Raw genomic sequence first — 13,669 nt, forward strand, 5'->3', positions numbered from 1 at the left:
CAAAGGTAAAGGACATAAAACGGTAATATTCACTTAAGTATAACGTATTCTAAAAAAGCCACATAATTTAGCTACAAGGAAAGGAGTTTTAACTACTAAAATTCCATTTGAAGTATATTTTTGCGTTTTTGAACGTGGTCTGATTTAAGAGAGATCACACTAAAAACTGAGATTTTTTGTGTAGAGGTACCCTATGATAAGTGTAAGACCTTCACTTCTAGCTCATTTAAAAAGAAACCTGCATAGTAATAGTGATCAATCCTTCTTATTTTCCTGAGATACAAACTGCCTATATAGTAAACGGAAGGAAGTAAAACACTATTTACAGGATAAAGTATTTTTTATAACAAAGGAGAAATGAAAGATTATACATATATTCCCAATGCTAAATCGGGTTTTTATATTTTATTTTGTTTGCATAAAAATACAATGATCCCAAAACTGATTATAAAGGATAACTCACACCATACAGGACAAGTGACCACAGTTTTTTTGTAATATTAAGGAAAACGATTATGGAGCGGCTAAAATTGGTCTACATATTCATTTAAAATTTTTTTCTTAGTCAATCTGACCAGAGCAGTGGGGTCTGTGGGTCGAAGGGGGGTACCTGTGCAGATAGCACAGTATATCGGTCCGGCGGGAAGTCGTAATCTGTCAGTCTAGTCTCGCACTGGATGCTTGCCTTGCCTCAACTACCCTCGCCCAAGGGTTTTTTTTCTTTTCCCTGTTAACCTCCGGTAACTACCGTTTAGCTAATTCTTCAGAGGATGAATGAGGATGATATGTATGAGTGTAAATGAAGTGTAGTCTTGTACATTCTCAGTTCGACCGTTCCTGAGATGTGTGGTTAATTGAAACCCAACCACCAAAGAACACCGGTATCCACGATCTAGTATTCAAATCCTTGTAAAAATAACTCTGGCTTTACTAGGACTTGAACGTTGTAACTCTCGATTTCCAAATCAGCTGATTTGGGAAGACGCGTTAACAACTAGACCAACCTGGTGGGTTCGCCCAGGGGGTTTACAAATGCCGCGCCTCACTCAGCGACGTCGGATGACCTTGAAATCATCCCAAAACCGCCACTATAACTCTACTTTTGCTGTATATTTTAATTATTCAATAAATTGTTGTAAGTAGTTACTATTTAACTGTCTATATTCATTTTTCAAAATAGGATCAACTTTATAAAAATACTGTTGTATACTAAATACTTATATGACTTACTATAATTTGCAATAAATAAATTATGCAATATTTTAATTTTTCTGTTTGATATTTTTATTTCCTGCTGAGATTTTCTACTAAATTTAGGGTTGTTTTTAATTCGAGGCGTCTTAAATTCAAAGAACTACGGTATTTATTTGTACATTTAACATATTTTAACGTTTTATTTAATTTTCTTTGTTAAGTATATTGAGGACGTAGTCCACGATACATTTCTATGCACTTACTTTCCTTATTTATATATATATAAAAATATTTATATAAATAAGTGCCAAAACTGTGTAAAAGCAGATCGATTATAGGATGACTCGTTAAAACCTCGTTTAGGCACTATCACCTAACCGAGGCTAGGTAGTCATTTCTTTAAGGTGACATTTTAAATCGAATCTCTTTTAAATAATATTCAAGTTTTATTTTTAGTATTATTATAGCATACTTTTGAAAAAAATTAAAATTCTGCGGATATTAGAAGAAAAAATTCAAGATTATTCAAATATCAATTGAAAATTATTTTATTTATAATATTACTGAGTGTAAAAAGTCACATATTTAATGTTTCGAGAGGTGGTTTTAAATGAATGATAAAATAAATAAATAAAAAAATAGTTTAAAAATACTTTTTTTTATGAAGAGTAATAAGTAAGTAAGTTACCAGTAACCAGTTTAATATATATATATATATATATATATATATATATATATATATATATATATATTAAACCTTTGTAGGAAGGAATACAGAATCGAATGTAAATAAGTTTTCTAAATTCTTGTGTCTTTAAAAGTTGCACCCTACATAAACTTCATGGCTCCAAATATTTTATTACGAAAAGTTTATTTCGTATAAAACTAATAATATGTACCTCCCTCTTGTTTTTTTCCTTTTTTACATATTCTTACTTAATTTGATTAAACATAGGAAAATAAAAAACCTGTCTCTCTACCCCACCCCGCCTTAAACCCCATTACACTTATATTAGAATGTTATAAAAGACCTTATTGGACCATATATAATACCTTACAACATAATAAGACGACACTCTTTTCCTTTCTTTCATCAGTGTTGCCATCCTACCGAGACGTAACACTTCAAACTCCAACGTTACAAGAATTTCTTTATTTTTTTCCATTTTTACCCCTCTTCTTTCTTACTGTACAATAAGACCCTTTTGCTTCATCCACTTTTTTCTCAACCATCCCTTTTTTTCCTTAGGTAAATGATACGATACAGTTATGTAAACTGTTATTCCTTTGGATGGTTGAATTTTATTAAAGATATTTTGTAACAGGAAAATTCCATATCCATATAACGTAGCACCAACATAAACAACGTATATAAATTTAAAATATTAAATGGATTTCCTTACGTAATAACATATTCTATCTACCCCTACCTCACACTAAATAACCGTAAACCGAAATTGTGGTTTACAAATAACCTTTATTTATTTTATATTACTACTACGTACTGTTTTTCATTTATGTATTACATAAGTAATATGCGGTAGGTAGTTTTAATAATTTATTTTTATCCTTCTAGCGTTACTTTAGAACAGTGATGGTCAATCTTTTTAGTTCCATAACCCCCAAAAATTAAAAAAATATGTAATTAATATTTCGAACCCTCAACTCAACCCGATGAAATCTTGTTAAATCTGCGTTGATAGCGACGGGTATGAACATGCATATTAGATCGGTTAACTGGCATTTCTCCCGCCACCACCCCATTCGGTCGCCCTAGAGGATATGACCAAATGTCCGTGCCAAAAACGGCTACTGTGCCTGAAAAACAGTTTAGCGACCAATAATCTGATAGCTCCTAATGAGCTTCCTAACAGCGTGAGCGGACTAAGCGAAGTGCCATACACCACCTGCTTACGTGTCCCAACCGCTCACTCGTCGTACACTAAAACTAAACCGAGGATACGCACCCCTTGTTATTATATTAAAAAGACAGTAATTTCCTGTCACGCCTCGGTCGTTGAATGCCAGCTAGTCCACCATTTAAAGCACTTAGAACTTTATCTAGCTGGTGGCCAGCCATTATCTCTGGATTAGCTTCCCACAGCAACACGGTAGGAATCATTATACTTTACCCTTAACTAGTCTACCGATGTCGGTTGAACAACGCAACCTCATCGAGGAACTACCACACGGTCCGACAATGCGGCTCTCGCAAGACTGACTCGCCGTTTATGACGAAAAATTTTCCCCTTGACCTCTAAGTTCAAGGGTGGTCCGGTCTCTGCCCCCCTCCCAAGAGAAGGGCAGTCAAACATCATATGCTCATTTGACAGGACCTCCCCGCAGACGCACAGCTCATCAGCTGCCAGTTGGAACCGAAACAAATATTGGTTTAATGAACACGCATGTTTGTATAACCATGAGCAATTTAAAGGTTCTAACTTAATGTATACGTGCTTCTTGTAATTTGGTCTGCTTGTATAATGTTCGCTGTGAAAGCATCATTTTTGAACTTGCATATGATAGGTTTGAAAACATCGTGTTCTCAGCGGTATAAAAGCGGCATAAAGGATTGCAGGACGTCAGTTTAGTTTTGAATGCGAAGCGTGCATTATTTAAGTTTTTAAAAGCGTTATTTCATTAAAATAAATAATAATAATTATAATTGAAAATAATAATAATTGAAATTTCAGTGTTTTTACGTGCGGTCAAACAGTGTAACTTTTTTTTTCAGTTATGTTCTTAAGAAAATGGATAAATTTGTGAAAAAAGTGAGCCATCTATATCCAGTGACTCGATTAGTAAAAGGATAAGATTGTACAATGATAGTTAATTAAATTATGGTTTTACCTCATTGGATGGAAAGTCACAGTGCGTTATTTACTTTCTCCGATGAAAGCTTGAAGCCATCAAGATTAATTTGAAACTTGGAAACTAAATATCCGCTAAGAAAAAGCAACCCTTGGAATTTTTCGAAGGAAAATTATATACTTTGAGATATCAACAAGGCTTTATTTGTAAATCAAGCCAAACTGATAAAAGTACGCTTGAAGCATCTTTATCTCGTAGCATAAGCAGTAGATAAGATCTCAAAACTCCTTACAATCGCGCAGAAAACCTCTTATTGTCTGCTGGAGTTGATATGGTCAGTGTTTTAATAAGTTTTAATAGGAAGAAGAAAAAAAAAATTGAAAAAATTCTGCTTTCTAACAACATAGTATCAAGTGAATTTTTTGGTTTTTAATTTGATGAATCAACAGATACGGCAAACATTTCTCAGTTCTTATATTTTGCGACAAATCAACCGAAGAAAACACGTTGTTTTGCAAATCAATACCTGGTCAAGCAACAGGAAAATGTCTTCATCATCTTTTTTATGAAGCTACTAAAAACGGTAATATAAATTGGACAAAATTTATAACAGTATGTAATGATAGTACAAAGGCGGTAACAGGAAAGAGCAATGGACTTCTGAAAAAAATAAAATGTCCATGTTCCGTCCATAGGCGGAATGGACGCACTTTTTTCACAGACATGCTTTTGCTACAAAAAATATGCCAAAAAATCTTAAATTCTTTGTAAAGCTGTAAAAATGGTTAATTTTATTAAAATTCAACAATTATAGAGTAGGCTGTTTGCTAAACTATGGGATGAAATAGCAAAAAAAAAATATTCTTCCATACAGAAGTCAGATGCTTATCGCGAGGGAAAATGTTAACCCTGTTAATGGAATTGTGAGATGAATTAATAATATTTTTACAGGATAAACAAACGCACCATTCTCAATGGTTTTACAGAGTAATGAGTATATGCTGCTATTGGCTTTTTTAGCTGATATAATTTAAACGACTTGAATGTGAATTGAAGGAAGTAATAAAAACATTTTATTAATGACGCACAAAGTTCATGCATCCATTAAGAAGTTTGACATTTGAATTATTCACCTTCAAAGCAAACATTTTGATATATTTCCACCACTTCCGATTATAATGAGAAAGATTTGGATGAAGAAGATGCTATTACTTACCACAGTTTGGATAGTATGAACATGCATTTGCGTGAGCTAAAAATTCAGTGGGCGGAGTATTTTCCGGAAGATAAAAATGATTTCTCAAAGAGATGGGTACTGAATCCATCTAGTGAAAACTTTCTTGCAGATTAAGTTACCGGTCGAGATTTACGATCAGCTCAACGAAATGTCTGCCAATAAAATTTACTACTACAATTCACATCTGAAGATTTAGATACGATTTGGGATGCTCGTCAACGTGAATATGGAAATTTAGTCAGAGAAGAATTGAAAATATTTATCCCTTTATGTGAAAAGGGTTTTTCATCTATGGTTGCGCTAGAAATTAAATATATAAATCTCTTTTATCATTTGAAAACAATTTTCTTTTGTGTGTTTCTTAAACAGATTCGCGTATGAAGAAACTTTTAAATGAAAAACAAAAGCAAAAATCTCATAAATTTATTTTACTTAAATGTGTACTTATAAATGTAAGTAAAATGTTTATTATAAATTATCTTTTTTCTCATTAAATGATTTCATTATTATTTACATGTAAAGTTGTAGGTTAATTTTACGACCACCTTTCATATCACCACGACTCCTAGGTTGAGAAACGATGCTCAAAGGAATAATATTTGTTTATTATAATTGAAAAATAACTTTCCAACTTAAATTTTTAAAAATTAATTATTAATTTTTATAATTTACCTTTTCAAAAATCTAATATCCTTTGATTAAAAAAAAAATTAGGTTGGCCGATTAGATAAGAAAAGAAGAGAACTTTAAAAAGGTAAGTGAAAAGGAAAGTTTGTGTCAAAATCTCTCATAGTAAAAAAGCTGAGAAAAAAATCATTGGTAATTATTTAGCAATGTAGTAATCCTAGTGAAAAAGAGATATTAGAATACTAAAGTAGATAATCCGGAATGCAGATGCTAGGAAATATTAAAAAGAATATTACCCTAAAAAAATATGATTATAGAACAAGATATAAGCAATAAAAAAAAAAACATAAACAGTTTACATTAGTAATAGACATTAGGTCTGTAAGAATTGGATTTGATAGGTTACTTCACAAAACCCTGCTATTTCTATTTCCTAACAGACTTGCAGAGGCCATGCAAATATCATTTCAATTTCTTTTGTTCTGATTTCCCCTCCATCTCTTTCAGAATTCTTTCATTTTTTTTCAGTATGTTGTGTTTTTTGTTTTTCTGCCCAGCACGTGCGCTCTCTTTTCTTTTTTGCTTTCACAAGAATATCTATGCTGCAGATTCTTTTTTCTAAATTTTTTTTTACCTTGATGTTTTATTTAGGATTTCCTTTACTTGTTTTATGTATGGAGGCGGAGTTTTATACTCCCAAAATTTATCATAAAGTTTTTTGTTCAATCTAACTGAATCCATTCGAATCATATGTCCCACAAAATTTATATTTCTTTTTTGGATTGTGAATTTTAATGTTCAATAGTTTTATTTATTTTTTTTCTCTACTTTTGTAAATTTCTTTATTTGACTTCATTCTGTATCCGTATTTAGTTTTTTTGAGCTGTGGATTGTTCTTAGAATATTAGAGGTTTCTGTTTTTAGGGGATTACTGGATTCAATATTGTATTACAGTGTCTCAACTTTCCGTTTACGGATAAATCTTTCTTGTTGAACAGATTTTTAGTCAAAAACTTCAATCTCTCAATATTATATTACGAAGCCTTCTAATCCGAATATTTTAGGTTATTATTTCGGTTATATATTTCAATTTATCTGTATATTTAATTTTTTCAAATCTGGTTTTTCTATCTGGTTTCTTGTTTTGTTTAGAATTTATCTTATTTCTGCTTTAGAAAAGAAGATTTGTAAACCCTACTATTTAATAAATAATTTTTTTTTTTTTTAAAACAACATACATATATATATATATATATATATAAATAATAAAGTTCAGCTTGCCAACATAAAAAAGTTTACATTATTCGAGCGCTTTCGGACTATTAATCATCTTCAGGAATATCCAGGTATAAGATGTGTAAAAATTCATTTAAAATAGTAGAAATAGAATAAATTGAAATAAAATATGGTAAATTAAGTAAAATTTTATATAAGAATTTATCGTCATGGTAATAAAATTAAAATAAGTCATTCGTTAAATTAAAATTCGTCTTCTCAATAAAGTAATCAATTATTTTGATAATATACAATAATATCAGTTTGGCCAACCTGATAATAAATTATTGTTAACAATTTGTTTAAATAATATGTTATATATTATATAACATCATTATTATATTCATAATTATCATAATATTATTATTATTATATGTTTTATACTGATTTTTTAGATATATTAGAATATACTAACAATTTTTATAAAACTAATATTTTAAAGAAATTTTACTTTTATTTATACAGAGTCCGGCATATAAACCTGACGATTTTTGAGGGATTAAACTGTGTTTCGTACTATTAAAACATTTAATATATCAAATTACAAATCAATTTTTTTCAATTTATAGTGAATTACTTACATAATTTTTTATTTATTTGAATATTATGTCGTCCAAATGTTTTCCATTACTCCTCAAACTCACTTAACCTCATTCTAAAATTTGACATTGCTCGTTCAATCATCGCTTGTGGAACTGCTTCAATTTCTCGTTAAATGGCCTCCTTGAGTTCTGCAATTGACTGTGGTCGACTACTGAAGACTTTATGCTTGAGATACCCCCACAGAAAAAAATCACAAACAGCCAGATCAGGTGAACGCGCTGGCCAAGGAATGTCGCCAAATCGGGAAATCAGACGTCCAGGAAAGGTTTCTCGCAGAACATCCATTGCGATTCTCGCCGTACGGGCGGTGGCACCATCCTGTTGAAACCAAATTTCATATCCTTGAAAGTCATTCGGTTTCGGTCGCAGAAATTCATTCAACATGTTTACGTATCGATGAGATGTTACACTATTACTCTGCGATTTAACTCCTCAAAAAAATACGGGGCAATTATGGCAAACTTTGAAACCGCACACCACACCGTAACATATTGACTGTGAAGTGGTTTTACAAGAATTAGCCGTGGATTAAGCGAAGCCCAATAACGGTAATTTTCTTTATTCACAAATCCTGACAGATGAAAATGCGCCTCGTCACTTAAAAGAATAACGGCATCCTGGTGGACATTTTCGAGGATGACCTCGCAAGCTGCTTTACGAGACGCCCCATCATTTGCATTAAGTTGCCGCACTAATATCATCTTATACGGATGGAATTTCAGGTCGGCATGAAGAATTCGTCGTACACTTCGATCAGAAATGGCTAGCGCAGCAGCATGTCTCGCTGCTGAACGTCGTGGAGACCGCGTAACAGGTAACCTTACAGCGTTAATGTTTTCAGGCGTTCTCACAGTCCGTTTTCGTCCTGTTGGTTTCATTTTTAAAGCAGACGGTGTGTTCCTAAAATTCTTCACCCACAACAATATCGTATTCCTACTAGGAACAGACGAGTGTCGATTTAAATTGAAATGTCTGCGAAATAAACGCTGTGTAACAATAACCGAGTCATTATTTTTAAAATAGGCTTCAATCACAAACGTTCATTGTTCACCCTACCACGACATAGTGGCTACTGAAATAGCATGAATAGACCTGTCAATGTACAACATTCCCGCCTTCTCACTGACTGTGGTGCCAACATAACAATTACTACAAAATCGTCAGATTTATATACCGGACTCGTATAATAACAAAGTGATGAACTAACAAACTAAATTCAAGAATGACATATTATTTAAACAAAATGCTAACAATAATGAATGATTATCGGGTTGGCCAAACTGCTTTTATTCTATATTATCATAACAACTCAGATTACTTTATTGACAAGACGCATTTTAATTTAACGTATGACATCTTAATTTTAGTACCATAACGATCAATTGTTACATATATATATATATATATATATATATATATATATATATAAAAGTTTAGTTCATTTACCATTTTTTTTTCAGTTTATTTTATTCATACTATTTTAAATTAATATTTATACATATTATAATTAATTGATATTCTTGAAGATGCATAATAATCCAAAAGCGCTCGAATAATTTAAACTTTTACATGTTGGTAAGCTGAACTTTATTATTTATATATTATATATAATATACCATCGATGCCATTTTGAGAAAAGTTATATATATAAAATGAATATTAAAACTCTAGTAACTATATTAAAAATCCTCTTTGAGATTAGGCATACATAATCTTAATTCATATTTAAATAAAAAATATCCTTTTAAAATTAATGGATAATCAAAATTTTTTCCTTAAAAACCTGGTTGAAACTTCCTTCTTTTTATAGAATGTATAGAGGTAAATGAAGAGGCTTAATTTCTTTTTTAAAGTGAATTTAAAAAAGGAAGGTTATGAAAGTCAATTAAAAAAAGGTGGCAAAAAAAAGTACGGCTAAAATAAATTGGAATTAAATCAAATGATATAAAATTAAAAACAAACTTTTTGCAAAGAACAAAATAAAACCAAAGTAGTGAAAAATAAAAGTATAGAAGTGTTTTGAGTCTAAAGAAAAGGGGATGACGAAAGATTTTCATCACATGAATATTCATTTGTTCATTGGGGAAGAACAAAGTGGAGGAAAATTAAAAGAATAGATAAAGGAGAAGAGCCGGGAGAAATAATTCTAAGTTCATCATTATATAAAACAACTTTATCTAAAAAAGAAATAAAATAAAAGAAACAAACAGTGTTTAAAGCGATGTATATGAACATGAAAAGCAAATAATTCCTTAAAATTCAATTCATAAATTAAGAAGGGTTAAAAAAATTAACTTTCAAAAGTCTGATGTGAACATCACATGACTTCCTTGTAAGCGTATTAAACTACACATTTACACATTTTTTTTCTTAAATAAAAAGTACATAAAATTTTATTTCCTTAATAACTTCTGACATTTTTCCAATTTTTTTAAATTTATTGTTATTATTATTTATCTTTACATTTTTTTTACAATCAGAGGTTAATAAATATTAATAAATCAATATACTTAAATTAAAAAAAAAGTTATAAAAAAGATGAGTCTGATTCGAACCGATGTGCCTTCCCCTTGTAAGATTAAAATACTTCATTAATTAAAATTTTATTTGACTTTACTATGGAACCAATGAAAATAAGTACCACTACTTATGATATATCGTTGAAAAGCTCTCGATGTGAGCTTATTACTGCAGTTAAGCAAAAATCCTAAATTCAAATTTTGTTGGATTATGGATTTTTTTGGACGTTTTGGTCCAGTCGATTGCAATCAAGAGGGAAGGTGCAAAACTAGATAATACAATGTCCAGAATCCAAAACTTTAACATCCTACGGCTTATCGTTTTTGAGTTATGCGAGATACATACGTACGTACGTACATACATACGTTACGCCGAAAATAGTCAAAATAGATTCAGGGATGATCAAAATGGAAATTTCCGTGGAAATCTGAGAACCGAAATTTTTTGTGATCACAATACTTTCTTTACTTTGTACAAGGAAGTAAAAATGTTAAAATTCATTTCATGTAAAGGAAAGGGTATCTTTGACTAACCTTTTTACGAGTATAAACATTCAGTTTGACCTATATTAAAGGTAAATTATACTCAGATAAAAAATTCTGTATTTATATTACATATACAGCCAACCATGATATACTGGTTAACTCGTCGTCGCAAATCAGCTGTATATAAGCTGATTTCCGAAGTCGAAAATGAGGTTCAAGTCGTAGTAAAGATTAGTTGCTTTTATACGGATTTGAACACTAGAATACCGGTTTACTTTGAGTTATGGTTCAACTAACCGCACGTCTCAGGAATGGTCGGCCTAATTCTGTACACTAGTTCACTAGCGGAACTGATTGCAACAAATACATAAGGAAAAAATTATATATACACACATTATGTTTATAATATATCAATATTACTTTTTTTCTTTTTTTTAGATTATTTTGGAAAATTTTCACTTCTTAACGAATTATACCTTTAAAAATTCGATAAACCTTCCTACTAACCATAATAGGAATTATCTTAACTGTTAACACATTAAAAGTTCTGAAAGAATAAATAAAAATTTAATTACGCTCAAAATTCGTCAGTTAAATCTCATTCGAATAACTTATTTTTTAAACCACCGGGTTCGCAGTTAAGTATTGCTTCAGAGGATGAAATGAATAATTTGTATGTGAAAATGCCATGCCTGAGTGGGATTCGAACCCGGTATCTCCGGGTGAAAGGCCGAGACGCTACCACTCGCGCCATAATATAATATCTTACATGTAGTTCGACTTAAATTTAACACGGATATAATTTTATACATATAGAACTGTTTGATAATTACGAGAAAAAGAAATTAAAAGATAAATCTATAAGTGATAAGTGAACATATTGCTCTTTGATTTTCAATCTGAAAAGGTAAAAGTAATCTCATTTAATCAGATCATTTTTAGTTTGATATATCTACGTATTCTCTTTAGCACTTGGGACATCTATAATATATATTAATGTGTAGGAAGAGCAGAGTAAATTTTTCAAGTTTATTGCATTTGTTTTGTTTTATCAGTCACAAAGTACTATTGGTATACTTTTTAATGCAGTATTCACCAACTACCCAAAATTAATTTTATCGATACGGGACGTCAAAGATAAAGAAACTTGTAATTTTGAGATATAACACTTTGAAATATCAGCTTATTTACGATTTAACTATTTAACTTAAGTAAGGTTGTCACAAAGTATTGAAAAAGCTATTACAATTAAAATTTATTAAAATTATTAAAACGTATTATAATATAATTTTTCCTTCCATTTTTTTAAATAACGTCAAAAAAGACGCTTTCTTATTCATTTGATTAGGTTTTTTAACCTCCAGGACCATCATTTGATTAGCTGAACTCGTTAATGTGAACGCAAAATAATATTTTTTTATTTGGTTTGATGTACCCTAACGAATTCTTTATCGCCAAGCGTAATTCTGATAGTTTCAAATTTTAAATTTTTATAACCTGGCAGTAGTAAATTTTTATTACGAAATATCAAATTAAAAAAAGATTGCTTAGAATTCGACTTTCATTAATATCTGTAATGCTTTCTTTCTTTTCTGTTTAGCCTCCGGAAACACCGTAAGGTATTACTTCAGAGGATGAGTGAGGATGATATGTAAATGAAGTCTTGTACAGTCTCAGGTCGACCACTGCTGAGATGTGTGGTTATTGAAACTCAACCACCAAAGAACACCGGTATCCACGATCTACTATTCAAATCCGTATTAAAGTAATTGTCTTTACTAGGATTTGAACCTTAGAACTCTCGACTTCGAAATCAGCTTATTTGCGAAGACGACTTCACCACTTGACCAACTCCAGATGGCTTTAATATCTCTAATGCTGGGGTTAGCTTTCGTATCTTATTTTTCCATATATATATATATATATATATATATGTGTGTGTGTGTGTGTGTGTGTGTGTGTGTGTGTGTGTGTGTGCTGAATCTTTTAAACTAAAGGTAATACACAGATATCCAATTTTCTACAAATCAGAAGTATTTATTTTATGACTCAAAACAATGGATACTTTTGAACAATCTGTAAACCTTATATTTAAATCAACGAAATTCTACGTACAATTTTGATAGTGATTTGCGTTAACACCATATCCCAACAAGTCATAAAATAACGTTTTTACCAGTCAAATATCCATTTAAAAATCAAGAAGTTTCAACCAATATGAAATTATCATGCCATTAATAAATAAAAATGTTTTCAACCAGGATAAATATTATTATCAATATTTTAATACATTAGTAATTTAACATTGCAAATCCCTTTGCAATTTCACCTACCTAGTAAAATTTTTATTTTAAATATGAAACTGATAAAACATTAAGGATGTAGTATTTTTATAAATTATAAGAAACGGTAAACGAGGGCTAATTTAACGTTTAATTTCTATTTTTGAATTACTATTTGTACAAGAAAAAACAATTTATTTTTATAATATCGAAATTTTCATTACCATTTCCATTTTTACTTCCTTGTACGAAAAAAAAGAAAGTATTGTGATCGCAGAAAATTTCGGTTTTCAGATTTCATCTGAAATACCCATTTTGACTACTTTCAGCGTGACGTCTGTACGTACGTATGTATCTCTCATAACTCAAAAACGATTAGCTGTAGAATGTTAAATATTAGATTTAGGATTTTTGTAACATCTAGTTGTGTACCTTTCCTTTTGATTGCGATAGACTGAACCAAAAGTGTCCAAAAAAGCCCAAAATCCCCAAAAATTTGGATTTTGGACTTTTTCTGAACTGCAGTAATAAGCTCTCATTGAGTGCTTTTCAACGATATATCATAAGTGGTGGTACTTATTTTCATTGGTTCCAGAGTTATATAACACATCAAATTTTAATTAATGAAATATTTG

The sequence above is a fragment of the Lycorma delicatula genome, chromosome 10 (assembly GCF_047948215.1).
Source record: "Lycorma delicatula isolate Av1 chromosome 10, ASM4794821v1, whole genome shotgun sequence".
Lineage (NCBI taxonomy): Eukaryota > Metazoa > Arthropoda > Insecta > Hemiptera > Fulgoridae > Lycorma > Lycorma delicatula.